This window comes from Mus musculus, chromosome 16 (genome assembly GCF_000001635.26).
Source record: "Mus musculus strain C57BL/6J chromosome 16, GRCm38.p6 C57BL/6J".
Classification (NCBI taxonomy): domain Eukaryota; kingdom Metazoa; phylum Chordata; class Mammalia; order Rodentia; family Muridae; genus Mus; species Mus musculus.
Genome location: NC_000082.6, coordinates 6,609,075 through 6,636,329, shown reverse-complemented (window position 1 = coordinate 6,636,329; position 27,255 = coordinate 6,609,075). Strand labels below are relative to the sequence as shown.

Genomic DNA, 27,255 nt, shown 5'->3' with positions numbered 1-27,255 from the left:
TGGAAAAGTTTAGTCAGAATACTAAGACCAGGACAGTTGGATCAGCAAAGTGAGGAAGGTTCCCATCCAGGTGAGTGGGTCAGTAGATGACATCCATTGGTAGAAGGGAAGATGGCCCTTAAAGATTAGAAGAGACTTCATGGGGTTGAAGACAGGGAGACAGATAAATGCAATGAAGGATGGATGCCTTGCACTTTGCAAGTTGAGAGGGATTTAGACAGCATTTTGAAAGTACTGTAGAGCAGGGGAATGCCATGATCACATCCAGACTTTAAAAAGATCACCCTATTGAAGTGTGATAAATAATATTGGTAAGGCCTTAGCTGTGCACTCCCCATAATATATTCCCAGGAACTGAGCAAAGGCCTTGACCATGCCAGTAAGCATTTATATCCCTGCCATAATTCCAAGTCTGATACGGTGCAGAACATGCTTTTTCCATTTCTTTAATAGATGCATTTTCTTCCGCAGTGACAGCTACCTCTTGGCCTACTTTGCAAGAGAATCTTCTTAGTCCCTGGTAGATCATACTGGGAAAAATTTAATAGAAAGGAGCTTAAAGAGGCGGGGAGATAGCAATGGGTTCTAGAGGTGGCTTGGTTAGTAAGGCAAACAAGCATTGGGAACTGAATTCTAAGTTCAATTCTTAGAACAGAGAGAGAGAGAGAGGGAGAGAGAGAGGGAGGGGGGAGGGAGAGGGGTAGGGGGAGAGGGAGAGGGAGAGGGAGAAGGAGAGGGAGAGGGAGAGGGAGAGGGAGGCCAGAGAAGCCAGAGAGATCAGGAACACCACAAGAAAAACCACAGAATCAACTAACCTAGGTCCATAGGGGCCCACAGAGCTTGCAACAACAACCAGAGAGCGTGTCCAGGACTGACCTAGATCCTCTGTGCATATGTAACAGATGTGCAGCTTGGGCTTCAGGTGGGACTCCTAACAGCAGAACCAGGAGCTGTCTTTGACTCTGTTCCCTGCCTTTGGACCCTTTCCCCTAACTGGGATTCCCCTCTAGCCTCAATAGGGGAAGATGCACCTAAGCTTACTACAACTTGATATGCTAATGTAGGTAGGCTAACATCCATGGGAGGCCTCCCCTTTTCTGAGGAGAAAGGGAGAAGGGAGAGAATGGGGCAAAGCGGGGGTGGGGGTGAAAGCAGGGACCGGAAGGAGATAAGGGAGAGAAAGCTGCGATTGAGATTTTAATTAATAAATAATATTTTACTTCACCTCTACTCTGCATGCTACCAGAGGAGGAAGGTAACATCAATATTGCCCAGCTACAAACCCTGTGACTTGTAACAGTGACATGCCTGCAAGATATATAGCTGAAATAGTGGCGGAAATGTTGAGAGTATCCAACCATTCCTTGACTAGATTTAGGCTGAATTCATGAGCTGGGATTCATACCTGACATTGCCAAAGTGGCCAAGAACCTGAGGCTAGATAGGGCACGGGCCTACTTGAAAGTCTACTATGATTGTTCTGTTAATGGAACATAGCAGTAAAATGACTTCCAATAACATAAATATGCAAAGAAAAACAAAAACAACAACAACAACAAAACAGTCTCATAAAATGATGTGTCTCATACACTGAAAGAATTACAACTGGTCTTCACATGTAAATGTGCACAGCAGGGCTTTTACATATGCATGCACCCGTGCACTTGCAGACTCACATAGAGTCACGCATGGAGAGAAAGCAAAAACAAGGGAAGTTGATTCTTAAAAATGTAAGGAACCCTGTCCTTTTTTAGAGAAAAATTGTACAAACAGCTTATGTTTAGTTGCAAGTAATGAGACTTAATAAAGATATACATAGAAATCTTGTTTTCTCGACTAAATTCTATCCCAAATGATTTCTCTCCAGTTTAAAAATAGCTTATAGCACATGACTAATCTATTGCACTGTAATCATATTTCAACCTTATCAAATATCCCCACATATTTCTTCTACCCGCTTCCAAAATGAAACATCAGAGATTTAGATTTTATTTGGAAAATTCCTTATTCATCGTACGGAAACACATTCAATTGCATTTGAGAAATTCAATTTAAAACTAATTTATCTTACATTAATGTTTAAATTCATGAGATTCCATATAAAGTCATCCTTGTACTGTAATAAATTCAGAGTCGATATTATAATTATTAAAACAGAACGGAGTGTGAGGAAAATAAATCGTGTTGTGTTAGGGTTCTCTCTCTCTCTCTCTCTCTCTCTCTCTCTCTCTCTCTCTCTCTCTCTCTCTTCCCCCAGCTCTGAGGATTGTAGGAAAGAGAGATACGATTAAACAGAAAGAAAGAAAGCATAGATGTAGAGAGGCAGGAAAAGAAAGCTGTAGAGAGTAGCCAGGCAGCGTGTCTGCCATTGCTCTTCACAAGACTGTTCAGTACATTCCAGGAAAAGCATTAGGGTTGTTTCTTCCTTTTGAATTTGTCAGCACTCCACAGACATCATCCTGACAGTAACAATGTAGGGTGAGACTCTCTCTTTTGAATTCCCTGGAATATTCTAGATTTCGTTTTTTCTTTTTTGTTTTTTGTTTTTTTTGAGACAGGGTTTCTCTGTTTAGCCAGGGCTGTCCTGGAACTCACTCTGTAGACCAGGCCGGCCTCGAACTCAGAAATCCACCTGCCTCTGCCTCCCGAGTGCTGGGATTAAAGGAGTGCACCACCATGCCCGGCTATTCCAGATTTCTTATAATTTACTATGTGTATATATAGGCATATGTGTATAAACACATATATGTATATATATATATGTGTGTGTATATATATATCCATACATACATATGGATATATAAATATACACATACATGTATAGCCTAGAGATCGAACTCATATCTCTATATATGGTATATATGAGTATATACCATAATCTTTATACACATAAACTGAAGCTCACTTTACATGTTTTCATTGCATTATATGTTCAGTTTGACCCCTCGTATGGGCCAGGTTTGCCATTTTTTACTTATGTCATGTTGATTCTCAAAAGATCTCAAGGACTGGAGCTGTAGTTCAGTGGCAAGGTTCTTGCCTCATAGGCAAGAGGCCTTAGGTTTAAGACTCACCACACCACAGTAGTGGAATTAACAGGAATAAGAATGAGGAAAGACTTCAGATGCTGGCACTCCTGTGATCTCAGATTATAGGTGTTCAGCCTGTGCCAGTTAGCAATTATTGATGGCTTTATAGATGCCAACTCTCATGTTCCAAACTGCTATGTGCCATGGCTAGTCATTCCATGATACTTGTGTAGGGAATGGCTTCCATATACACAATGAAAGGAATGAAATGAGGAGGTGTTAAGAGGACATGGCCATGTTGCAATGAGTCACAAGGAGGGCACTAACCACCAGCCCAGCCATGCTCTTGAGCAACCTTTCTACCTCACACATATAGAATGTGCACTTTTCTTACAGATATGCAAACTCAGATCTCACAAGGTTCATGCTTTACTGCATAGTGTGTGTGTGTGTGTGTGTGTGTGTGTGTGTGTGTGTGTGTGTGTGTGTGTGTTCAAGCTTGGTAGCAAGCATAGTAGTCAGGATTTACCAAACTTGCAAAGACCTCCATCATGAAATCTGCCTGAGTTCCAGAACCACATATCTCCCCCTACCTTTGCTAGCAGAGTGCTCCTGGATCCCAAGGCATTTGCTGTCTGCACTGAACTTCCTCTCTAACTCTGTATCTCACACTGATTTCCTTTTTTGTGTTATTGATCCAGGACACATGCTCTCTGTGGTGTTGCTAAGGATAAATGCCCACTCTCTGAGAAACACCACTATAAACTAACAGAAAGAGCAAACAGAACTCAAGGATGCTTTGTTTACATTGGTACTTAAGACTTCCAAATCCAAACAGACTGCTCAGAAAAAGATAATAGAGTTCAATTTGTATGCTTCACTCGCCTGCTCTATCCAAGCACTTAGTTCCTTTTCTATAATTAATTTTTTTTCTTTTCCACGTCACCCACCATGTGCTCAATAATCTGTGACTTTTCCATTAAGTCTTCAATTTGAAATGTGTATTTTTAAATGTCTAGAAATATGATTCTCAGACATGGTGATTCTATTACCAGGAGGTGAGTGGCCATGGCTGGCAACACTTATGTGGGAGGAGCAGTGTGCTTCTGGTGTCTAGTGGGAAAGGGCCTGGATAGTAACTTCTCTTCAGTATGCTAAGCAGTTTTACTCAGAGAACAATCATGCCAGCTGAACTGTGCTGGGACCCTGAAGCAGAAGACATACTGGGTGCTGTGTATAATGTCGCCTCAATGGGAGGAAGAGATGGGTAATGTTGATCCACAACATAGCTGTATTTAGGATGAGTTAGGAGACTGGTGGGGCACACCTCTGGGTCTGGCATCTTTGCTGATGGTATTAACTAGGGGAGGAGAGTATTGTGGATGTGGGCAACAGTTCCATGTGCTGCAGGCTCAGCGCAAAAGAAGCAGAGGGAGGAGAAAAGCTGAACCTTAGCTTTCTCTGACTCGGGGGCTCTTAGAAGAAAAGGCCACCTGTGCAACACCCCGCAGCCACCATGATATCAGCCAAACACATGGCTTGAAATGACTAGAGCACAAAAGCTCTGAAAACAATCCACCCACCCACACCAGTTGTTTCAATCAGGCCTAATGTCACAACAAAGTCCAAAGTATTTAAAACAAAGGGGTTGGAGAGAAGGGAACATGTGACTTTTAACTATTTCACTACTGAATTGTTAATTATTTCTCCAAGATCTATATATAATACTTTTGAAATGTTACTACCAAATGTAAAATATATACTTTAAAACGTCTACTACAAGGAAATGATTTTTAGAAATTTGTTGCCTTTTTAAAGGAAAATAAAACTACAAGAAAAATAAATGTGAAAATAGGTGAAGAATTCCTCATTATTATAACACAGTTTATCTCATATGCTTATAATATGATAACTAAAATGTATTTAGCATAGTAAAACTTACTTTTATTTAAAAAATAAAATCCAGGGATGTTGAGATGTCTCAGCAGATAAGCGTGGTTTTATCTTAACCAAATGGGTCAAGAAAGTTCCACTGCTCTGAGCATGACAAGGCTGAAGGTTTTGCCATGTCTTCTGCCAGCCACACTTTTCATGAACCGACTACTGCCACCCTCTATATGTGGGAACATATCAGGTATATGTGGAAACATACCAGGTTCCATATGTGAAAGGGGAATAAGAGCATTGGATTCATATTGATTATGTAGAAGATATTAACATACAATATAAAATTCTAACAGCAGATCTGCATTTTGAGTAACAGGTGAGGACCACCCTTCCAGTGGCTGCTCAGAGTCATCCAAAGAAGTCACAGCACCCTTCATTCATTCTAGTACCAACATATGCTCTGTGTTAGTCAGGCTCTCTCTCTCTCTCTCTGTGTGTGTGTGTGTGTGTCTGTCTCTCATCTCTCTCTCTCTCTCTCTCTCACAGAGAGAGAGAGAGAGAGAGAGAGAGAGAGAGAGAGAGAGAGAGAGAGAGAGAGAGAGAGAGAGAGAGAGAAAACATGTGAAGGTCAACATTGAATGTCATCTTATCTCATTTTCATATTTTCAGAAACTGGATCTCTCAACGAATCTAGAGCTCCCTATAAAAGGTCCCAAGAACTTGAGAATAAAAAAATTTCAATTCCCTTGGAAGCAATATGGGCTCCTCAGAAGAAGCCACTGACAATGGGTCATTGATCAGTGATGGCCCAGCTTCTGGAACACCTAGATATAGGAGATAACAAGGCCAGAACTGAGCTGGATTCCAAAATTCTCCAAGTTCTCACCAAATATAATGAAACTAACATAGTAGCCAATCAAAATTCGACTGTTACTGCTTTGCCCCATACCAATCACATTAGAGGTTACCTAATCCTTCAAAAAAAATTCCCCTATCCCTACATGAAAGAGGTCTTCAAGGCCCTCAAGACATTGTCATTTTGATGAATGGCAATTTCTGAGAATTAATGTTCTTTGCCTTTGGATACTCTTTGAATCTGGGGTCTTCCTTCAATGATGCTTGAACCCTGACATCTGATTTGCTGGGAAGTAATCCCAAGGATATGTCTTTTTTCCATATCCTTAATGCCAGGATTACAAGGGCATTGCTGTCACACTCAGTGACTTTTATGAGATCTGGGAATCTAAACTCAAGTCCTCATGCTCGTATAGCAGGAACCTTATCAACAAACCCAACTCCCCAGCTCCCTAATATGTAATCTGCACACAACTTTCTTTGTCAGACATTTTAAGTCACAAAGCACTTTAAGATTTAGTTATTGGTCCCAAAAGGCTGAACAAAGTTGGAGAATCTAAGTAGACTCTATCCCTTCCTTGGGACTCTGCAATCCATCCCTGCTCCCTAGAGTATCAAAGATAGCAAAGTCAGCCCTTCTGAAACATACCACAGTGTGTGAGTGTATGCTGCAATGGGGTTGCCTGAGCCCACACCTTGTGAGCAGCTTCATCTGCCATAACTTAGATTGTGATGGGAAATAAAAAGCAAGCAAGCCGAAGAGCTCACTGTGCACGGCAAGACATGTTTTATCTATAACCACGGCGTGGAATTGCATTCCTGTTGCGAGACCAGATTGATGCACACATTTTATTTATAACCCTTTCTCTGAAAGTTACTCCAAGTACAAGTTAGCAATGAAAGTTTGCAGTGGCTTTTAAAATGGCCTGCTGGCTGCTTCCCTGACAGCCAAATTCCTACAAGTGACAGGAGCATGCCAGAGAATGGCTGAGAATCAGCAGCCAGAGAGTAATGTGTATGTCTCTGAGAAAAAAATAGTACTGGTATATAAAAAGGCAGAAGGTGAGCATGGCTTTGTCTCAGGAAGAGCCATCACCCATCACTTTATTCTGACTGGTACCTAACCTTGTGCCCTTTTCATTCCCCACAACTGGATTCTATGCATGATGGGAGTGTCCTTTCTATTTCTTATTCTTAACCAAACACCACTAGTGATTGAAAAAAAAACCAAACTAGAAATCCCAGATTATATATACATTTATCTAGAGCTACCCTTAGTTTGATGACCATTTCTTAGCTCTATACACCCATATGTTCCTGTTTTGCCATAGAGAATATATGGCAGTATATAAGTTTCTATAATAACAGTCAAACAAGATAACATGTCATGAAAACATATAAGAACTTTCCTAAAGGCTTATATAGAATGGATCATATGAACTAATAAGGCTCTTCCTGTGTGAGTATCTGAAAGAATTGAAAACATGGACTCAAACAAGTATATATGAAATAATGTTCATAGAACCATAGAGTACTACTCACAACATCTGGGAAATGGAAGTAACTCTTTCATCAGTAGGTTAATAGATAAGCACATGAGGTATGTCCATAGAATGGAATAGCCTTAGCTGTAAAGGGTAATGCAGTAATGACACACTGGACATGAAGGAATCTGGAAATCACTATGTTACGTTAAACAACTCTACCTATACTAGACAAATCTATAGAGACTGAAAAAATAAATTAGATGTTGCCAGAAACTGTAAGAGAGATGGAGAACACCTCCCTAAAGGGCATCAAACTTTGATAAAAATATTTGAAGGCTAAATAAAGCTGGTGGGTACTGAACACTGTAACTATACTATATAATACTGAACTCTTCACTGAAAAAAATAGTTATATAAAATTCATTTTTATGAGTTTATTTTTATTGATTATTTGGGAATTTCACATTAATATGTACCCCAGTCATGCTCACCTCTCAGTCTTCCTATGTCCCTGTAATCCCTACTCAAAAAAGAAGAAGAAGAAGAAGAAGAAGAAGAAGAAGAAGAAGAAGAAGAAGAAGAAGAAGAAGAAGAAGAAGAAGAAGAAGAAGAAGAAGAAGAAGACAAAAAGCAAACAAGTCCATTGTGTTGTCCATATACTTATTGGAGCATAGTCAAATGCTTGGTGGCCAGTCTCTCCCAAGGGAGTCCAAGGTACAGTCTCTCTACCTGTATCCATGTCAGAAACCATCAACTAAGAAAAGCCATGCAGTGACCGCTGAGGAATGGAGCCAGCTCTCCCACACCCATGCCACCACTAGAGCCGCCTTCCACCTACTGTTGAGGATCAGGGACAGCTATCTCACAAGGCCTGGGTCCAGTTCTCCCAGCTCTCCCATGCATATTAATGTCAACATGTTCAGACCATCAATTCAGACTATAGACACCCAATATCTGCATGGGCTTTGGTGGTAACATGGGCTGCCGACAACAACAGAACCCCTGGTTATATTGGGACCACTCACCCACTAGTGGTTTTCAATGGCTGCACAGACAATTAGCCTTATGTGGCTACACATGCCACTCACATCAACATGGTATCCCACAGGCAGCAAAACCCAAAGATATCACCAAGGCATCAGGCAGCACATAGACTGCATGCATCTACATGGATGTCAGGCTTCATTAAAGCTTAAGGCAGCAGCATGGACCACAGACACCAACATGGCCTCTGGTGGCATTGCAGACCTCAGCAGTCCTTCAAGGTGGTCTAATCCAGAAAGCAAATCTTACTACATCTCCAACCTGCTGTTTAATGCTAGCATGTCGACCTCAGCCCTCTCTCTCATCTGGTCCTGCCATTATGTCTCCAGTTCCAACTCTCCCACAGAACACGTCTTCATCACATATTTGTCCATCTTAGTGGCACTCGCCTCAGGGTGTCTTCTACCACCTTGACATGAATTTATTTTTAAACACCAACAATTACAACAATTAAAAGACAACTCCAATTATATTAGTTCCATTATCATACAGTATTCATGAAAGGAGAGTACCTAGGAGCCCATGATCATAGCCATAGTTAGATTTTGGGAGAAATCAACTCTGAAGAGCTGTAGGGCTAAGTGTATGAGGGGAGTTCTACGCAAGTTCAAGGTCAACTGCTAGAAAAGTTATCATCACCAGGCAGATGACTCAAGGGCAATGCCTGAGTGTGTGGGGAAGGTCAAGCACAGGGGAGCGTGTGTGCTTTCCTTCTCTGCTCTTGACTGTGAGGGGAAGAATTACTTCACGTTCCTGCTACCTTTACTTTCCCATAATGATGGACTGTAACCTGGAATTGTGTGATAGAATAGTCTCTTTCTCTGATAAAGTTGCTTTTAGTCAGGGTATTTAACAACAGCAAAAAAAAAAAAGTAAAGAATAGAACAAACAAAAAACCTAGGATAACCAACAAAACACAGTGGCACATTTATTTACTCATTAATAGAAATTGCTTGATGATGAATGTTAGTAACCTTCCTTGGAATGACTTTAGTCCATATATCTATGTCCACTCATTGGACTCTTTTGCTTAAACCTCCAACTTCCTTCATACCTACTAGATGTCCACAAATGTATCTAAAACCCATCGCAAAGGAAGATGAGCATCAGTAGTAAATCTCTTTGCCCATGAGACTGTCAACAAATTACTTGATGATGAAGTGGATGAGAGAAAATACCAGATGCTACCATACCCCCTATATACCTCATCACTGGTTTGGCAAGTTTTGAAAGACAAGCCTTGAGGCTACCAGTAAGGAAGACTAAAATTGAGAAATGGACCCAAACACTAAGACTTGGGTCACATATTCATGTTTTTTAGGTGAGTCCATTTTTGTGAAATAAATTTTATGCCTTATTGCACCTCACAACTTTTAGGGTCTTCTAAAGAGTGTCGTCATTCACAGCATAAACTTTACGGAACCTATATGTGCTCCCAGTAGATGGACCACTTTAATCATTAATGCAAGCATAAGCAATCTTCTGCTTCTCCAAGGAACTGGGGACTCTCTTCACAGGAACAGAGAGCTAAATGAGGCACAGCAGAAGAAGGAGGTGGTTATCCCTCAGTAAAGGCTCAGAGTATTAGGATAGTATCCAGGGGTCAAATACTTAATACGAATTGAGCTTGATCCATAGTGGGCATGGTTGGGTCATAGTACTGCAAATCTGTAGGCATCTGTCCTAGTTACAGTTCTGTTCTTATGAATAGACACCATGATCAAGACATTTCATTGGGTGTCTGCTCACAGTTTCAAAGGCTTAGACTATTATCATCATAGCAGAAAGCAGGGTGGCATGCAAACATGGATTGGAAAAGTAGCTGAGAGCTCCAATCTGATCAGCAAGCAGAGAGAATGACTGGGCCTGGTATGGACCTTTGAATCCTCAATAACTATCCTTAGTGACATGCTTCCGCAACCAAACCCACATGTCCTAATACTTCTAATCCTTTCAAATAGTTCTATTCCTTGTAATTAAGCATTCAAATATATGAGCCTATGGTTCCGTATTCTTATTCTAACCACAAAAGCATTTCGCTTTGGAGCACAGCTGCTTCAGGTTACTCAGAGCTATTAGAAGTCTGTCTCTGTTCTCTTAGTATCTCTGCCTCAATGGCAGCTCTATTACCTACCATGGAGAGGTGGATCTTAGAAACTAAGGCATCTCCAGAAGAAGCACAGTTCATTTTTTCAATATTGCTTGTCAAATCCTGAGATTCTCTTTCATTAGATTAAGTTGGATCATGGGATATGGTCATGCCTGTCCCTGCCTGGACAAGATTCAGTCAAATTCAGGACACATAATTTGACTGAGGCAGAGTTCTCCAGAGGTAAACTAAAAACCACACAAGCACTTCACTAAATAAGCAAGCTGTGAATGAGCAAAATATCCATATCATAGGTGCCAAGTTATATTTGGCACAGTAGAGAGAAAATGAAAGTGTCATTTAATAATATCAGAAAAGAAATTGTAGGCGGGACCTCTGGATATGGCTCAGTGTGGCACATTGCTTGCCTAGAATGCACAAAGCTTTGATGCCATAACTGCAAACCCAGATGGAATGGTACAGGCCAGTAATCCTCACACTTAGGAGGTGGAAGCAGAGAGAGTAGATATCGTGGTCACCATTGACTAAATAGAAAAGTTGAGGGCATCTTATACTCAATAAGTCTCTGTCTCAGAGAGAGGGGGAGAAAGCAATAGAAAGACAGAAACAAAGAGAGAAAGACAGGGACAGAGACAAAAACACAGAGAGAGAGAGACACAGAGACAGAAAGACAGAGATAAGCAGAGAGACATACAGACACCGAGACATAGAAAATGGGGGAGAAAAGAAGAAAGGAAGGAATAAAGAAAATGCATGTAGCTGGGATTCAAATTTACTAAGCTTTGTATTAGCTAAACATCTACCTAAACCCAAGCCTCCCAGTAACATCCAATAAGAAGCATTTCTCTTACAGTTCTGAATTTGCTCAGGTGATCTAGATTGGCTTTAGCTTCTAGTGATAGGATGAGAACTAGTCAGGTCCTTGTATTATCATCTGTGGCCTGTGCCCTATGAAGATTATCACTTGGATAGTGAAGAGGCAACCTCATAGGAAGATACTGAGCATCATCAATCTGTGCTGGGCCTATGTCTGCTCATGCTTTATTGGCCAACTAAATCATTTGATCATGATGACATCCCTGGAGCCAGGAAAGATTCCTTATCTTCAATGAAGAGGATGCAGGGAAATATATTGCAGGAGGGAGGAGAAGCATTAGAAATATTAATAGCACCACACAATGGCATCCAATCTTATTTCACTCCCATCTTGTGATAAGAAGTGGATACAAGGAGTGTATAAACCACTCCAAGTTAAACTAGCTCCAGGTCATCTAATAGAGGACCACTATGGGATATTGAGGAACTGATGCATGTAGAGAGTATATAACAAGCCTTCCTGGACAGCTTAGCCCTTGTTGTCTATCATATATCATATTAGAAAGCTATTCATGAATGCTAGAGATAGAGTCAATAATAGGATTGTTGTTGTCAGAAGTAAACTTAAGAAAAGCCTCTTCCAGTAGACAGAGGCTTACTGCATATAAATCTCCCATAAAACTTACACAAAACTGAATTATCACTATCAAGAAACCCAAAGGCTGGAACTACCTATAAAGGACAGCTTAGCATCCTTATCCATGAAGAAGTGTCCTAATCCCTGGCAGACGAAGTCAGTCAGAAATATATATTTCTGCATTTGATTCCCAGAAGAAAGTTCCATGCACATGCATCTAGCAGTCTGGTGGTTTGATATAATACAGCCCTTCCAAGAAAACAGTACTCGGAATGCTCACTGTCATGTCAAAGCTTTCTTCCTGAGAGTCGGGACTAGAGTTGTTAGGTCAGGACCACCTGGAATTAAAATCCAGTTCACCAACATGTGAAAATTCCACATGGGTATGGCAGACAGTATAACATAGTAGGTCAGCCAAGAAATAGGAAAGTGGACACAAGACTGTAACTGGGCTCACTACTACCAGCCTAACCTACTTGGTAACTTCCAAGTCAAAAGAGAGACCCTGTCACAGAATATAAGATGTATATGAGGTAAAGAACCATGTCCAAGGTGGTCCTCTGGCCTCCGCTTACATATAGGTACCTTCACACATTCAAACAAAACACATTAACACATATTAGCACACAAATTCACATACACACACACAATCAAACACATGCTCGAACATACACAGAATGTGTAGATAAATATGTGCCAGTATTGCAACAGTAAATGATAAGATCTGCTTGGGATTGAACTTCAGTAGGTAAGTGGAGATGGTGTAGTTATCTTAAAATAATACAAGAACCAAAAAAGAATGCTCTCAGTAAAGAGAAAGTTTGTTACATTCTGAGCTGAGAACAAGGCTCAGTATTTAAGGGCATTTGTCATCAAACCTAAAAACTAGAACTTAAACCCTAGGACCCACATGCTAGAAGGAAAGAACTGACTTTCCAAAGTTGTCCTCTGACCTCAACAAGCATACCATGACAAACACACACACATACACACACACACACACACACACACACACACACACACACACACACACACACACGCAAGAGAGAGAGAGAGAGAATAGATAGATAATAGAAAGAAGCATAAATGTAAAAATATTGTTATCTCACTATCCCACAATAGCTACAACTCTGTATTTCAAATGCTACATGTAATGAACTGACAACAATATGACAGTAAAATTCATTAATATGTATAGCTAATAAACATCAGCAATTATAATTTACAAACATGCATAATGTAAATGCATTTGTGTGAAACAAAATACCTGTTATTAGGAAAATAATCAATAAATTATAATAAACATAAAATTACAACAAAAGAGAAGAGTATACAAGACCTGAAGGGCTATAGATATTTTGTTTATAGGAGCTCAACACTGCCCTTGGTACAAGAAGAGAGAGATTATTTTTCTTATTATCCCTATAGAAACAGATCCAGCTTTGATAAATTGGATAAGAGCTGAATTTTCTCAAGTAATTATTAACAGCATACTATGAGATGGTTAGAATTAGGATGAGGGCTGCTTGCCCAGAATGGGAGAGAGTTGCTTAGGGCCAGAGAAAAGTGAGTAATTGGATGGCTATGCACTCTGAAGTTCAGGTGGAGCTTGAGTGTTCTGTATGTGTGCATATGTGTATATGTACTTGTATATGAAGGTGAATGTGTACACATGCGCAGGTTCATGTGTGTCAGGTGCATGTATGTGGAGAAGCATGTATGTGCAGGTACACATAGAAGCATGTGCAGGAGCATAGGTGTACAGGTGCATGTGTATGCATGTATTTGTGTGTGCAAGTACGTGTATGTGCAAATGCATGTGTGATCATGTGCAGGTGCATGTGAGTGCAGGGATGTGTGCATGCAGGTGTATGTGGGTTTCAAAGAAACAACCATACTTCATTGTTGCTCTTCAGATGTCATTCACCTTTTGAGGCATGTTTTCTCCCTGACCTGACACACAACAACCAGGCAAAGCTGGCTGGCTCTGGGTTTCTAAGTGTCTACCATCATGACTTGCCATTTTTATCCATTGAGTTATAAATAGCAAACTCATTCCTCATGCTTTTACACTAACCACTTTACTGATGGACCTCTCCTATGTATCCATATGTGCTTGCAGAAATGAAGTCTGCCTTGATGAAATGCCTAAATATGAGTGAAGGTCTGTTTAAGAGCTCAATCTTACCTCTAAAATCCTCCCTAATCCTGAGATTACATGTATGCACCAGCATGTCTGAGTTTATCTGGTGCCGGGCTTCAAACCTTGGGCCCCATGCATGGAATTCAATCACTTTACTAACTGAACTGTGGCACTTGGACACTCTGAAAGGTCTTTCAAAATGCCTCATATGCATCTCTCTTCTGTGAATCAGGCATCTCCTTGTCTACACTGCAGTGGACACCCATGTGTGATGTGAGAGGCACTTTTGCTGGCTATCATCTCGAAAACCACAGTCCAGTTCCCAGATGTATTTGTTGGTATCTTCATTGTTTGGATTAAAACAAAAACAAAAACAAAAATGTTTGAACCAACAGTTTCCTATTCAGGCTTGTGCTATGGCTTCTTACCTGCTATCTTAGCTTATAGAGCTTATACTTATTCTTACCCAGTTCCTCTCCAGTTTCTTACATTAAATATTTTTTTCTCTCCATGGGTAGCTCAAAGTCAATCTGAGAAACTCATCATGCACATATGTGTGTGCGTATGTGTGTGTGTGTGTGTGTGTGTGTGTGTGTGTGTGTGTGAGTCCTTTGAGTTGTTTCCAGATTTCAATTTCTTTACCACCTACCTAAGACAGTAGGTCACATTCTCCATCAAACTACTCACTTCCTTTGATTCAATGAATGGAAACTGTTGGTCATACCCAAGGTATCCAGAATGGAAAGATCCTTTAGAAAGGAGCACTGTCCTTTATCATGCTTTCCTCAGTTCAGTCCAAAGACTTTGGGATCTAAACCAAGGCAGACAGTGGTCCACACTGGTCACATTTTCTTTCCAGAGTTACCCAGCAATTTTATTAATGAAAATCCACCATTAATACTCTCATCCTGGCACTGACAGAATCTGAGGTTCAGTTCAGTGATCTGCACAAAGGGAAATTAGATTCAGACAAACATAACAACTTGTCCTGGAGTGAAAACCAGATGTATAATTTCACTCATTTGTCCCTACTTTATTTAATAGCCCACATAGGGAGCTTATTTAAAACCACCACCACCCCCACCACCACCACCACAACAACAACAACAACAAGCCAGTGTTGGAGGAGCTCACGGAGGGACTGAGACCATAGGCAGCTCTAATTCTCCTCTGGGGTAATGAGAGCTGAAGTTGGAAGGGATGTATCTAGGAGATGATCAGCAACATCTTCATGTGCCTTTTCATTTTAAAATTTTAAGTTTTATGTTTGTATAGACAAACTTCTATACTTAGGTCAGTGTGCTCATTGTGTAGACTTGTGTGGAAGGCCAATGCCAACTTTGGATATCTTCTTCAATCATATATCTGTCTTGCTTATTGTTAGACAAAGTCTCTTCCTCAGTCTTTAGCTTGGTATTTCAGTTAGACTACCTGGCCAGCCAGTGCCCAGGATTCACCTGCCCCTATCACTGCCCTATCATTCCATACCTTATGCCTGAAGGATAGGTAGCAAAAAACATCCCCCAAATAATTACAATCGGGTGTCCACTGGAGAATGAACAAGGAGATGGCTGGTTCACAGAACAGGGATGCATATGAGGCACTTTTAAAAGATCTCTTAGAGTGCTTGGGGGTATGGTTTAGTTGGTAAAGTGGTTGACTAGCATAGATGAAATTTGATGTCTTGCACCAGATAAATTGGACATTGTAGTAATACATAGCTGCAATCTTAGCATGCAAGAAGATGTAAGAGACAAAATAGGGGTTATAACTCAAGACCCTTCATTCACAATAGGTGTTTCATCATGACACACTTCTCTTCTGCAAGAATACACAGCTCAATAGGGGAGCACAAGAATGATGTCAGCTATTTGCACAAAGGAGTGGCTAGGTGCAAAACTCCAAGATATACTGAGCTGTATTTCTTCCTAAAATGTACACAAAAATCTAGGCATCAGAAGCTGAACCAAAACTTAGTTGTGAAATCACCAGTTTGCTTTTTATATTCTCTTTCTAAAGTTTTGTTGGCTAAACATGCTAGCTCAGTTGAAGAGAAAAAAAATCCATAGAGTCCAAGATTCAAGTCTAAGAAATGTTGCAGCATACTTTTAGACTGGATCTTCAATGAAGACAATTTGCTACAGACATGTCTGCAAGCCAACTTGTTCTAGATCCCCTTATCGACAATCCCCCTTAAGGTAATAAGGACTAACCTCCAGACAGGATATGTGAAGGCCTTCATATTTACAGACCCTTCTTCTAATAAGAGGACATACATGATTCACACTTCAGGTCTTTCCACTGAGAAGTCACTAATCCATGGGAAAAGAACAGTGCATTTCTCATGAATACATACAAGGAAGCTGAGGAATCTAGCATGACTTCACAAACACCTAACAATAAACTTTCATTGCCCCATTCCTGTCAAGAGGCAGCATGACAACCTGTCTACAAAATAAGGAGAGTATGCAAACAGGAAGTTCTGTGGATACAGCAACTTTAATATTTCCTCACAATCTTAAAAATCTTAACACCAGGGTTCTTAATATTCTCCAAGACTGGACATAATCTGCTCTCTTCGGACTCATAGGAACTAGCTTCCTAGTCATTTTAACACCCCTTTCTCTAAAGTTGAATAAATAGGAATTCTGAGTTATTTGTGCAAAACAAAAAATTTGACTATTGTTCAGTGACACATTAAAACATGGAATATCACTTACAAAAACTAACCCATACAAAAGAAGTGTTCATTGTGGATTTTTTGATTAATTTATATAGGTGTATGTGTGCATGTGTGCATGTGAGCACATGCCTGTTCACCTGAGGAAACTAAAAAAGAATGTCAATTCCACTGTAGCTGTAGTTATATGTGGTTTTCATCCATCTGACATGGGTTCTGGGGGTCAAATATGTGTCTGCTGGCAAATCAGCAAGTGCTCTTATTCTATGAGCCACATCTCCAGCCACCAAAGGGTTGTTCTTTCATCTAGCATCCTTGGTTATCATACAGTATTGCTTCATGTAGTTCTACCTTGAAGTTGAATAACAATCTTTGTCTGTTGTTTGATTTTACTCAATTGAACAAAGTCCCAGGCCTCCACTCCACATTGGTTTTTTTCCAAGGTGGTCTCTACAGAGTTTTCCTAAACCCTGGTGTCACCTACGTCTTGTTTTCAGTAAGGTCACCTTGTGTACAAAAATATTGTTGAATTCTATTTGGGATGATATTTAGTGAATTATCTGGTTGTTCTCTGGCTGCAAATGGCAAACTAACTCATTTTTTTTTAAAGCAGAGGATTTACAAGGGGCCAGGGAGCCATTCACAGAATCAAGACCCACAAAGATGTATCATAAAGCAAGGAACTAAATACCAGGGCTGTGCCGTTCCCTGAGTCATTATTTTAAAGAGTTAGAATCCCAGGGGAGAAAGAGTGATGGGCACAGCTTAGGTGATATATCTATCTGTGTCTAGTCCTAATACATTTCAGGAAAGGAGTGGGTCATGAATTGTCTGTGTGGTCCCCAGGGGACTTTTTTCACCTTTTGGGAGTCTGCACTGACAGACACATTAAGATCATACAGTGCAGTAAGGAGATAATTTCACAAAGAGAGACAAATCGAACTGGGTGATTATACTCTAGATAGATAAACAAAACAATCCAAGATACATACTATAATCAGAGAGAGCACAGTATCTCTATGTGTGTGCTTTCTATGGGTAATAACCACTGATTAATAGTTGTGAGAAGAAATGTTTAGCATTCTGTTTATTTTTGGGACCGACTGATATTACAGCTGATATCATTCCAATAATATATAGAAAGGGAAGGGAGAGGGGAAATGAGAAAAGGAAACAACATATAAGAAGAGGAAACAATAAAGAAGGAAATGAATAGAAAGAAGAGGAATGAAGGGTGGAAAAGAAAACAGAAAAGAGAAGAAAGGATGTTGAGGGAGAAGATGAAGAGAGGAGAGAAAAGAAGAGAAGAGCAGAGGAAAGAGAAGAGGAGGAGGAGAAAGAGGAGAAGAGGAGAGAGGAGAAGATGAGAGATGAGGAAAGGGGAAGGAAGGAGGGAGTTGACAAGGGAAGGAAGGAGAAGATTGGGGAAGGGATGGAGACAGTAGAGAGGGAAGGGAAGGAGAATAGAGGGAAGGGAGAATAGAAGGGAAGGGAAGGGAAGGGAAGGGAAGGGAAGGGAAGGGAAGGGAAGGGAAGGGAAGGGAAGGGAAGGGAAGGGAAGGGAAGGGAAGGGAAGGGAAGGGAAGGGAAGGGAAGGTGAGAAGGGGAATAGAGGAGAAAGGGATTTGAGAGGAGGGAGGGGAGAGGAGAGGAGAGGAGAGGAGAGGAGAGGAGAGGAGAGGAGAGGAATTTTCTCAAAGGATAGCAGAACAAACTCTGGATGTCTGAACAAATCAAGCTCAAGTCAGTACGAGCCAGTCAGCTCATCTTGGTGGTGTTTATTCATTTGGACAAAAGCAACTCTCTCCAATTTCACAACTTCCAGAAAGGCACTGGGCTGGTGAATTACACTTGGTACAATAGCAGTCTTCCAGAGAGTTGGAATGAGATTTTTGGCAGCTAAAGTGTTTTTTAAAAGCCACTGCTTTCTGTGATTGCCCCCATCTCATCAATGACTCTGTCGCTGGGAATGACCAATTCAGAGACAATGTAAAACTCCCTTTCTACAGCTCTACAAATCCCATCTAAACGTCTCAGATTTCAGTGTGCTTTGGGCTGTGTTCTTAAGGACTTTTGATGGGTTGCCACTCTCTACCAAGGTGTATGCCACTTCTGATTTATGGATTTATAGATGATAGAATAGAATTTCAAGTATATTGAAACTTGTTAAAGTTTGCTTGGTAAGTTGAAGGATGTAGAAAAAGGATGGATTCAGGAGTTGGAATAGACTTGAGTTCATCTCTTCTTTTTGCTGCCTCTTATTTTAGGATTCTTTGAGTCTGTTTTCTACACAAATGATACACTTAGCATTCGCTTTGCCAGGGAGCATGGTGTTACAACATCAGTTCAATATTGGGTGTTTGGGAGAGTAAGCATACCCCTACTTAAGACTCACACAAAACAAGCATTCCCCACAGGTGATGTTTGTCCAGCATTTATGAAAGTTCCATTAAGATGCTCAGAAAATAATGAAGCTTTGCTCATGTAAGGACTGATGGAAAAAGAAGTAGGGGTAAATTCACTGGTGTGCAGCTGATTTATTTTTTAAAAGGAGCCCCCACTTGTATAATCTTCAGGAAAGTAATCTCTTAGGCAAAAGGGAACAATAAAGGGCTGTTTTAATAAGTCATTCGTAATTAAGTGGGAATCTAGGATAAAAAGAACAACAGGAAGGGATGTGTGTGTGTGTGTGTGTGTGTGTGTGTGTGTGTGTGTTTGTGTGTGAGAGAGAAAGAGAGAGAGAGAGAGAGAGAGAGAGAGAGAGAGAGAGAGAGAGAGAGAGAGAGAGAGAGAGAGAGAGGTTATAAAGGAACATGTTAGCATTATTAGGACCAGCTACTAGACACTCACAGTGAATTCAACAAAGCTAAGAGCAGAATATAATCAACATCTAGAGCCCCATGCCAAGACAATTTGGTTAATGAGTACTAATGGTGCCAACTCTCAATCCAACTCCAACATTCATCCAACAGTGCCTGCTAAAAAAAAAGATAAGACCTTCCTTAAAAGGCCTAGAATGCAGACTTCACCTTAGACTTTTCTTTCAACAAAAATCTTCATAAGAAAACTATGCCAACTTTTTTCTTTTTCAGCCAGAGGCCTCTTGAATCTATCGGCTTTTGTCCATTTCTTTCTACCACTTAACCTAGAGGGCATCACATTTCATTTGTTCTATGGATACAGACCGTAACCGATCTCCCTGATGTTGTTTAATAATTTTCTCACATTGTTGTTAGTTTCTTTTTTTTTTTCCATTTTTTATTAGGTATTTAACTCATTTACATTTCCAATGCTATACCAAAAGTCCCCCATATCCACCCACCCCCACTCCCCTGCCCACCCACTCCCCCTTTTTGGCCCTGGTGTTCCCCTGTACTGGGGCATATAAAGTTTGCAAGTCCAATGGGCCTCTCTTTCCAGTGATGGCCGACTAGGCCATCTTTTGATATATATGCAGCTAGAGTCAAGAGCTCCGGGGTACTGGTTAGCTCATAATGTTGTTCCACCTATAGGGTTGCAGATCCCTTTAGCTCCTTGGCTACTTTCTCTAGCTCCTCCATTGGGAGCCCTATGATCCATCCATTAGCTGACTGTGAGCATCCACTTCTGTGTTTGCTGGGCCCCGGCATAGTCTCACAAGAGACAGCTACATCTGCGTCCTTTCAATAAAATCTTGCTAGTGTATGCAATGGTGTCAGCATTTGGATGCTGATTATGGGGTGGATCCCTGGATATGGCAGTCTCTACATGGTCCATCCTTTCATCTCAGCTCCAAACTCCGTCTCTGTAACTCCTTCCATGGGTGTTTTGTTCCCAAATCTAAGGAAGGGCATAGTGTCCACACTTCAGTCTTCATTCTTCTTGAGTTTCATGTGTTTAGCAAATTATATCTTATATCTTGGGTATCCTAGGTTTGGGGCTAATATCCACTTATCAGTGAATACATATTGTGTGAGTTTCTTTGTGAATGTGTTACCTCACTCAGGATGATGCCCTCCAGGTCCATCCATTTGGCTAGGAATTTCATAAATTCATTCTTTTTAATAGCTGAGTAGTACTCCATTGTGTAGATGTACCACATTTTCTGTATCCATTCCTCTGTTGAGGGGCATCTAGGTTCTTTCCAGCTTCTGGCTATTATAAATAAGGCTGCTATGAACATAGTGGAGCATGTGTCCTTCTTACCTGTTGGGGCATCTTCTGGATATATGCCCAGGAGAGGTATTGCTGGATCCTCCGGTAGTACTATGTCCAGTTTTCTGAGGAACCGCCAGACTGATTTCCAGAGTGGTTGTACAAGCCTGCACTCCCACCAACAATGGAGGAGTGTTCCTCTTTCTCCACATCCTCGCCAGCATCTGCTGTCACCTGAATTTTTGATCTTAGCCATTCTGACTGGTGTGAGGTGGAATCTCAGGGTTGTTTTGATTTGCATTTCCCTGATGATTAAGGATGTTGAACATTTTTTCAAGTGCTTCTCTGCCATTCGGTATTCCTCAGGTGAGAATTCTTTGTTCAGTTCTGAGCCCCATTTTTTAATGGGGTTATTTGATTTTCTGAAGTCCACCTTCTTGAGTTCTTTATATATGTTGGATATTAGTCCCCTATCTGATTTAGGATAGGTAAAGATCCTTTCCCAATCTGTTGGTGGTCTTTTTGTCTTATTGACGGTGTCTTTTGCCTTGCAGAAACTTTGGAGTTTCATTAGGTCCCATTTGTCAATTCTCGATCTTACAGCACAAGCCATTGCTGTTCTGTTCAGGAATTTTTCCCCTGTGCCCATATCTTCAAGGCTTTTCCCCACTTTCTCCTCTATAAGTTTCAGTGTCTCTGGTTTTATGTGAAGTTCCTTGATCCACTTAGATTTGACCTTAGTACAAGGAGATAAGTATGGATCGATTCGCATTCTTCTACACGATAACAACCAGTTGTGCCAGGGAAATGCAGTTGTGTGTTAGTTTCTTTAAAGGGGAAAGGGATAGGGATCAGAGAATGAGAAGAGAAGAGGAAAGAATAAACAAAATGCAGAACTGCAAAGATGCTAGTTTGCAATACAAACATTCATATATACACATAAATATATACATACACATATACATGCATGTATATATACATACATGCGTGCATACACACATACATGTATATGTATTTCTAAAATTCCACCAAAACAAGTTAGAATGGACATATTCATTAAAGTTGTTGTGTATAAATCAGCATGCAGACGCCAAAAGCATCTTTATTCTTCAATAATATAATATCTGAAAGAAAAATTATGGGTATAATAGTACTCACAAAGGTAACAAAAATGACATATTTAGAGAAAATTTTGACTGAAGAGGTGAGAGGTGAAAGAGTTTATACTGAGAACTTTAAAACCAGTGAAAAATAGAAAACACAAAAAAAGGAGTATATATCATGCTGATGGATTGAAAAAAATGTGAAAATTTCTTCTCTATCCACAACAGTCTACATGTATACTGTATTATCAATGCTTAAGAATGGAGAATAAGAAGATACAATATTCAAGTGCACATAGAACCATCAAACCTCTGAACTCAAAATCATCTTGAGTAAAATGAACATATTTAGAGACATCACACTTTCAGACATCAATATATATCACAAAGCAATTCTAAACAAGAACAGGGAACAAGAGTAAAGAGAAAGTCAATGATCAAGAACCAGAGAGAAAGCTTGGAAACAAACACATGCAATTTAAGTTCAAATGATTTACTTTTCCAAAGGGGCCAAAAATTCACAATGAGGAAAGGAGATTCTCCTATTTAAAAAAAAATTTTTTTGTTAGGAAAACCAGTTATCTAATACATATAAGAACAAAACAGAGCCTTATATTATGCAGAAACATTAGCTAAAAACAAGTTAGCTGTTTAAATCTAAGGCTCAGGAACTTAGAAGAAAAATAGACAAAATGATTGGATTAGGCTACAAGAATTGGTGGAGAAAAACTAATGAAAAGAGCACTGACAATCAGAAGAGGCATAACTTAAAGCAGGAAAGGATGAAAATAAATTATATATCTGAGGGGCTAATGCAAAGACTATGCAAGGAACCCAACAACAAAAAAGAAACACAGTAAACCATAGCCTGAATATTCAATCCTAAAAAATAATATATAGAGGTTCAAGAGACGGCTCAGCAGTTAGAAGAACTAGCTGTTCTTTCAGAGAACCCAGGATCCATTTCTGGCACCTATACCCTCACAACAGTTTTTAGTTCCAAGGTATACTGTGTCCTCTTCTGGCCTCTGCAGGGACTAGGAATATACATGGTGCACAGACATACATGCAAGAAAACACCCAAGCACAAAAAATGAAATAATAATTACAAAAGTTTTAAACAAATCTATCTATCTATCTATCTATCTATCTATCTATCTATCTATCTATCTATCTATCTATCTATCGAATACATGAATAAAGCCCTATCATCCACTCATGTTTAAAGAAATGTAAATTAAGACCTCCAAATCAAGAAGATAGGATAGAAATTCTGCCACCTAGCATCTGTTATAATAGTTCAAAGCAAACAAATGATGTGAAGAATAGAAATCAATAAGAACTGGAGACATTGAAACTAAAATATATACTACAATGCCAAAGAAGCCAGGATGCAAGCTCCTGACAACATTAAACGTCTATCTACCTATGAATCCACAAATTTTTCCCTGGCAATCTACCCAACGGAATGGGTGTCATTTCAAAGACATGTTTGTATACTCTGTTCAGGGAAGCATTAGTCATAGTAGCCAAGATATAGAATGATCTAAAGTTTCCATAAAAAATTAATTCATAAATAAAATGTGGTATAAAAATGCTATGATACATAGCCTTTAAAATGATGAAAATGATACAACTGGAGGATTACTCTGAAGGATATGTGGCTAGGAAGAATAATCTGGACACAGAAGGATGAATTAAGGATGATCTAATGTATGTGGAATTTTGACAAGTTGACTTGCTGGGGTCTGAGAGGACTCAGCAGGTAAGAGTGCTTACCTCCAACCCTGATGGCCTTTGTTTGATCCCTGTGACCCACATGATTTAAAAAAAGAAGAGAACTGACTCCTTCAAGATTTCTTTTGTCCTCCACACAAATATAGCCTTGTGTGTGCACTCACAAATACAATACACACTATGCATGCACAATGAATAAATGACCAAATATGTAAAAATAAAACCCCACAAAATTTAGTTGACTTCCTAAAATAAGGGAGTCAATATAATTATCAAAACTAGATGAATGGGTGCCACAAAGGTATGAGGAGTTACTGGCTTAGCTGACGTCTCAACCAGACAGGAATCAATTCTGTATCTATTTTAAAGAAAAGTGACTATGGTCAGATTCATGCGCTCTGTATTTAACAACCAAGAGTGTACTTTATATATCCCACTACAAAAATTATTTCAAGTGAGGTAACAAATGGGTAAGGTATCTGATACACTCCAAAATGCATAGATATGCCTAAACAACGTTATCCAACAATTTAACAGAACCATGACATCCCAGTGTAGTGTGCATATCTGAATTTCCAGTGCTCAAACATTTTAGGCACAGATCCAGGCCAGCCTGAACTACGTAGCAAATTGCAGACCATCCTGTGCTATGTAGTAAGAATTGTTCTAAAGACCAAAAGTGAAGGAATAAATTATATAAATAAAATATTTTGTGTATGATGTGTGGGTGTGCATGTTTTTCTATGTACCTGTTCACTTATGTACATATGCAGGTATGTAAGTGTATATGTGGGTATAGATGCCAAAAGTCAAGATTAAGAGACTTTCTCAATCATCACATACTAATAAAACTTTGAGATGAGAAATGACATGAGGAAAAAATAGTTCTGACTAAAAACTACTTGCTATGGAACAGCAGTTGATTAATTAATTCACGTGTATATAGCCTGTGGCAAGTCTATGGTGATGGCTATGATGGGATCTATGCTAAACTTCTGAATGGTATAACTTGCTCATGGCTGGGTCACTTCTGTAAACCACAAACTTTTCCAAGATGTTTGTTAATGTCTTATAAAGCTATACTAAAGAAATATCATCAGGATGTAACTACAGCTTGGGGTAGTGACATGGCTCAGTGAGTAAAATGCTTCCTGTAGAAGCATGAATATGGAATTCACTTTCTACTACACATATAGAAGTTGAGTATTGTAGTATATATCTTTAATCCAACTATGGAGAAGCAGACAAACAGGGTATCCCTCGAGCTTCTTGGCCAGGCAGTCTAGCCAAATGGATGATCTCCATGTACAGTTACAGTCCCTATCTCAAAAAAAAGTTAATGTAAAAATGGAGCTGAGAAAGACATTTTGACTTCCATATGCACAACACAAGCCACACACACACACACACACACACACACACACACACACACACACACACACACACACACACACTCACTCACAAATACAGCAAAATCATGACCACAAGTGTCAATATTTTCCAGGCTGGCTCAGTGAAATAGTATAGTTCAAAATAAGAAAAAAATAAAAATAAAAATGTCAGAAGTGAAATACCCTGGAAAGTGTTAAATACTGGAATCAGAAGACAGGTACAACAGCACAGAGCTTAAGGTGACTGGGTATTTGGCAACTTGACAACTGACAAGTAGGGAATACATGATTGAGTAGAGAAATGTGCATTATTTAGAAGGTAGAACAGATGAATGAAGCTGGTGTAAAGCATTGTGTCTTTGACATGAAATCCAGAGATTGTTTGACTTTTAATTATCAGATGATATCTTTGTGGGTATTTGTTTATTTTTTTATTAGATATTTTCCTCATTTACATTTCAAATGTTATCCCCCTTTCCTAGTTTCCTCTCCAAAAGTCCCCTATACCCTCCCCCTGCCCTGCTCCCCAACCCACCCACTCTGGCTTCCTGGCCCTGGCATTCCCCTGTACTGGGGCATATGATCTTCACAAGACCAAGGGCCTCTCCTCCCACTGACAGGTCGTGTGCTGTGTAAACAGCGTCTTATGTATCCCACACTGAGCTTGAACTCCTTATGTTGGAAAAATTGCTTCAAACTCTTGATCTTTCAGCCTCAACTGTGGTTGAGTGCTAGGGTAATAGGCATGTGCTACCATGAAAAACTGTATTTATCTATCTTTAACTTGAAAATTGAGGTCTTCAAATTTAGAATGTATCAAAATAATAGGTGCATCATAGGTGAAGGGATATCAGAAACTGAGACAAAACATAAACAGTAGCATATTAACCATAAAGGATACAGGTGTTCAGTATACAATTCAATCTCTAGCACTTTGGGTAGCACCTACCGTCTGACACAGGACAGGCAAGCACTCTACCACTGAGATACACTCATGGCCCTTTTCTACTTCTTTCTCTAAAAAATGATAACAAAACGTTGTAATAAAACTGAAAAGAGGCATTGATACATGTTTCCTTTTGTTTTCCAGTTCTATTGAAACATCACTTCTGGGACACTTGGGAGGATGAACTAGATAATGAAGGACATAGTATAGGGCTTACAATTTTTCAACCAGAAGTCATAGTGCCAGACACACGTGTGGCATATGTGGAAGCAAATGGCTATGAACCTCTGCCTCACATTCTACAGGGCTCCCATCTAGGGCTCCCAATATGGCATACTAAGCCATGTGCAAGGTTGGGGTACTAAATGATTATAATCTGACTCTTGTAGTGAATAGTTCATTCTCATTATTAACATATTAATGAAAGGATTCACTGTGAGACCTGACAGTACTCATCTAATCACTTTTCCTAATTTCCACAGAAACTACATGCAATATTTACAGTCCAATCTACAATTCTTCATCTTTAACAGGAAGGTATTGAAAAAGGCATAGCCTTGGCCTCTATAGATGATATAGAGATTATTACATCAATGTAGATGCTAAGGTCTACATAGCTTCCAAATTTACACCTTACCTTTATTAAAGTTCTAGCCAGAACCCCAGATCTACAATAATGGAATGAGAGCTTATATAGCAGTGACAATCTACAGCTGACTCTGACTTTGTACTGTAAGAGTAGATGGAAAGTCTCAAATGGAAGCTTGGTGCCTCCAAGAACAACCATATGATAGACTTTTCTGCTCAAGCATTTTATTACACTTAGAAAAAATACATCCTTAGAGTGACTCAGAAGCAAAGTGAGTTTAAGTACTTTATTCCTTGTCTGGGAGAGTATCTGTCTATCCATGTGGGGAAAAGAGCCAGGGGGATGACTCTGAGGTTACTGCCCCACTGTGATAAGAATAGTATCTCCTTGTCTTTTCAATAACTTATTCTAACAAGTAAAAAAATTACTATGTTTGTTTTGCAAATATAATTAATAAAGATTATATACAAGCTACACTGGGGATCTACTACTTCAATATTCCAAAAGTGATAAGGTATGTTTGATGTTCTGTATAATACAGTCCAGAATTTTTCCCTTACATTTTTCCTTCCCTAGAACTGCTCCTACAAAAGGATCTTTCTAAGCCTGAAGGAGCCATTTCCAGGGCAGCTTGCTCTTTCCCAGGACTAAGAAATTCAAGCTAATT

At 39.7% G+C, this 27,255-nt stretch overlaps 1 protein-coding gene across 29 annotated transcripts in view; it reads right to left on the bottom strand.

Annotated features, from left to right (window-relative positions):
• The window catches only part of Rbfox1 (RNA binding protein, fox-1 homolog (C. elegans) 1), a 1,527,688-nt gene that overhangs the window by 776,151 nt on the left and 724,282 nt on the right, over window positions 1-27,255 (bottom strand). The gene's annotated exons all lie outside the window — the stretch shown is intronic.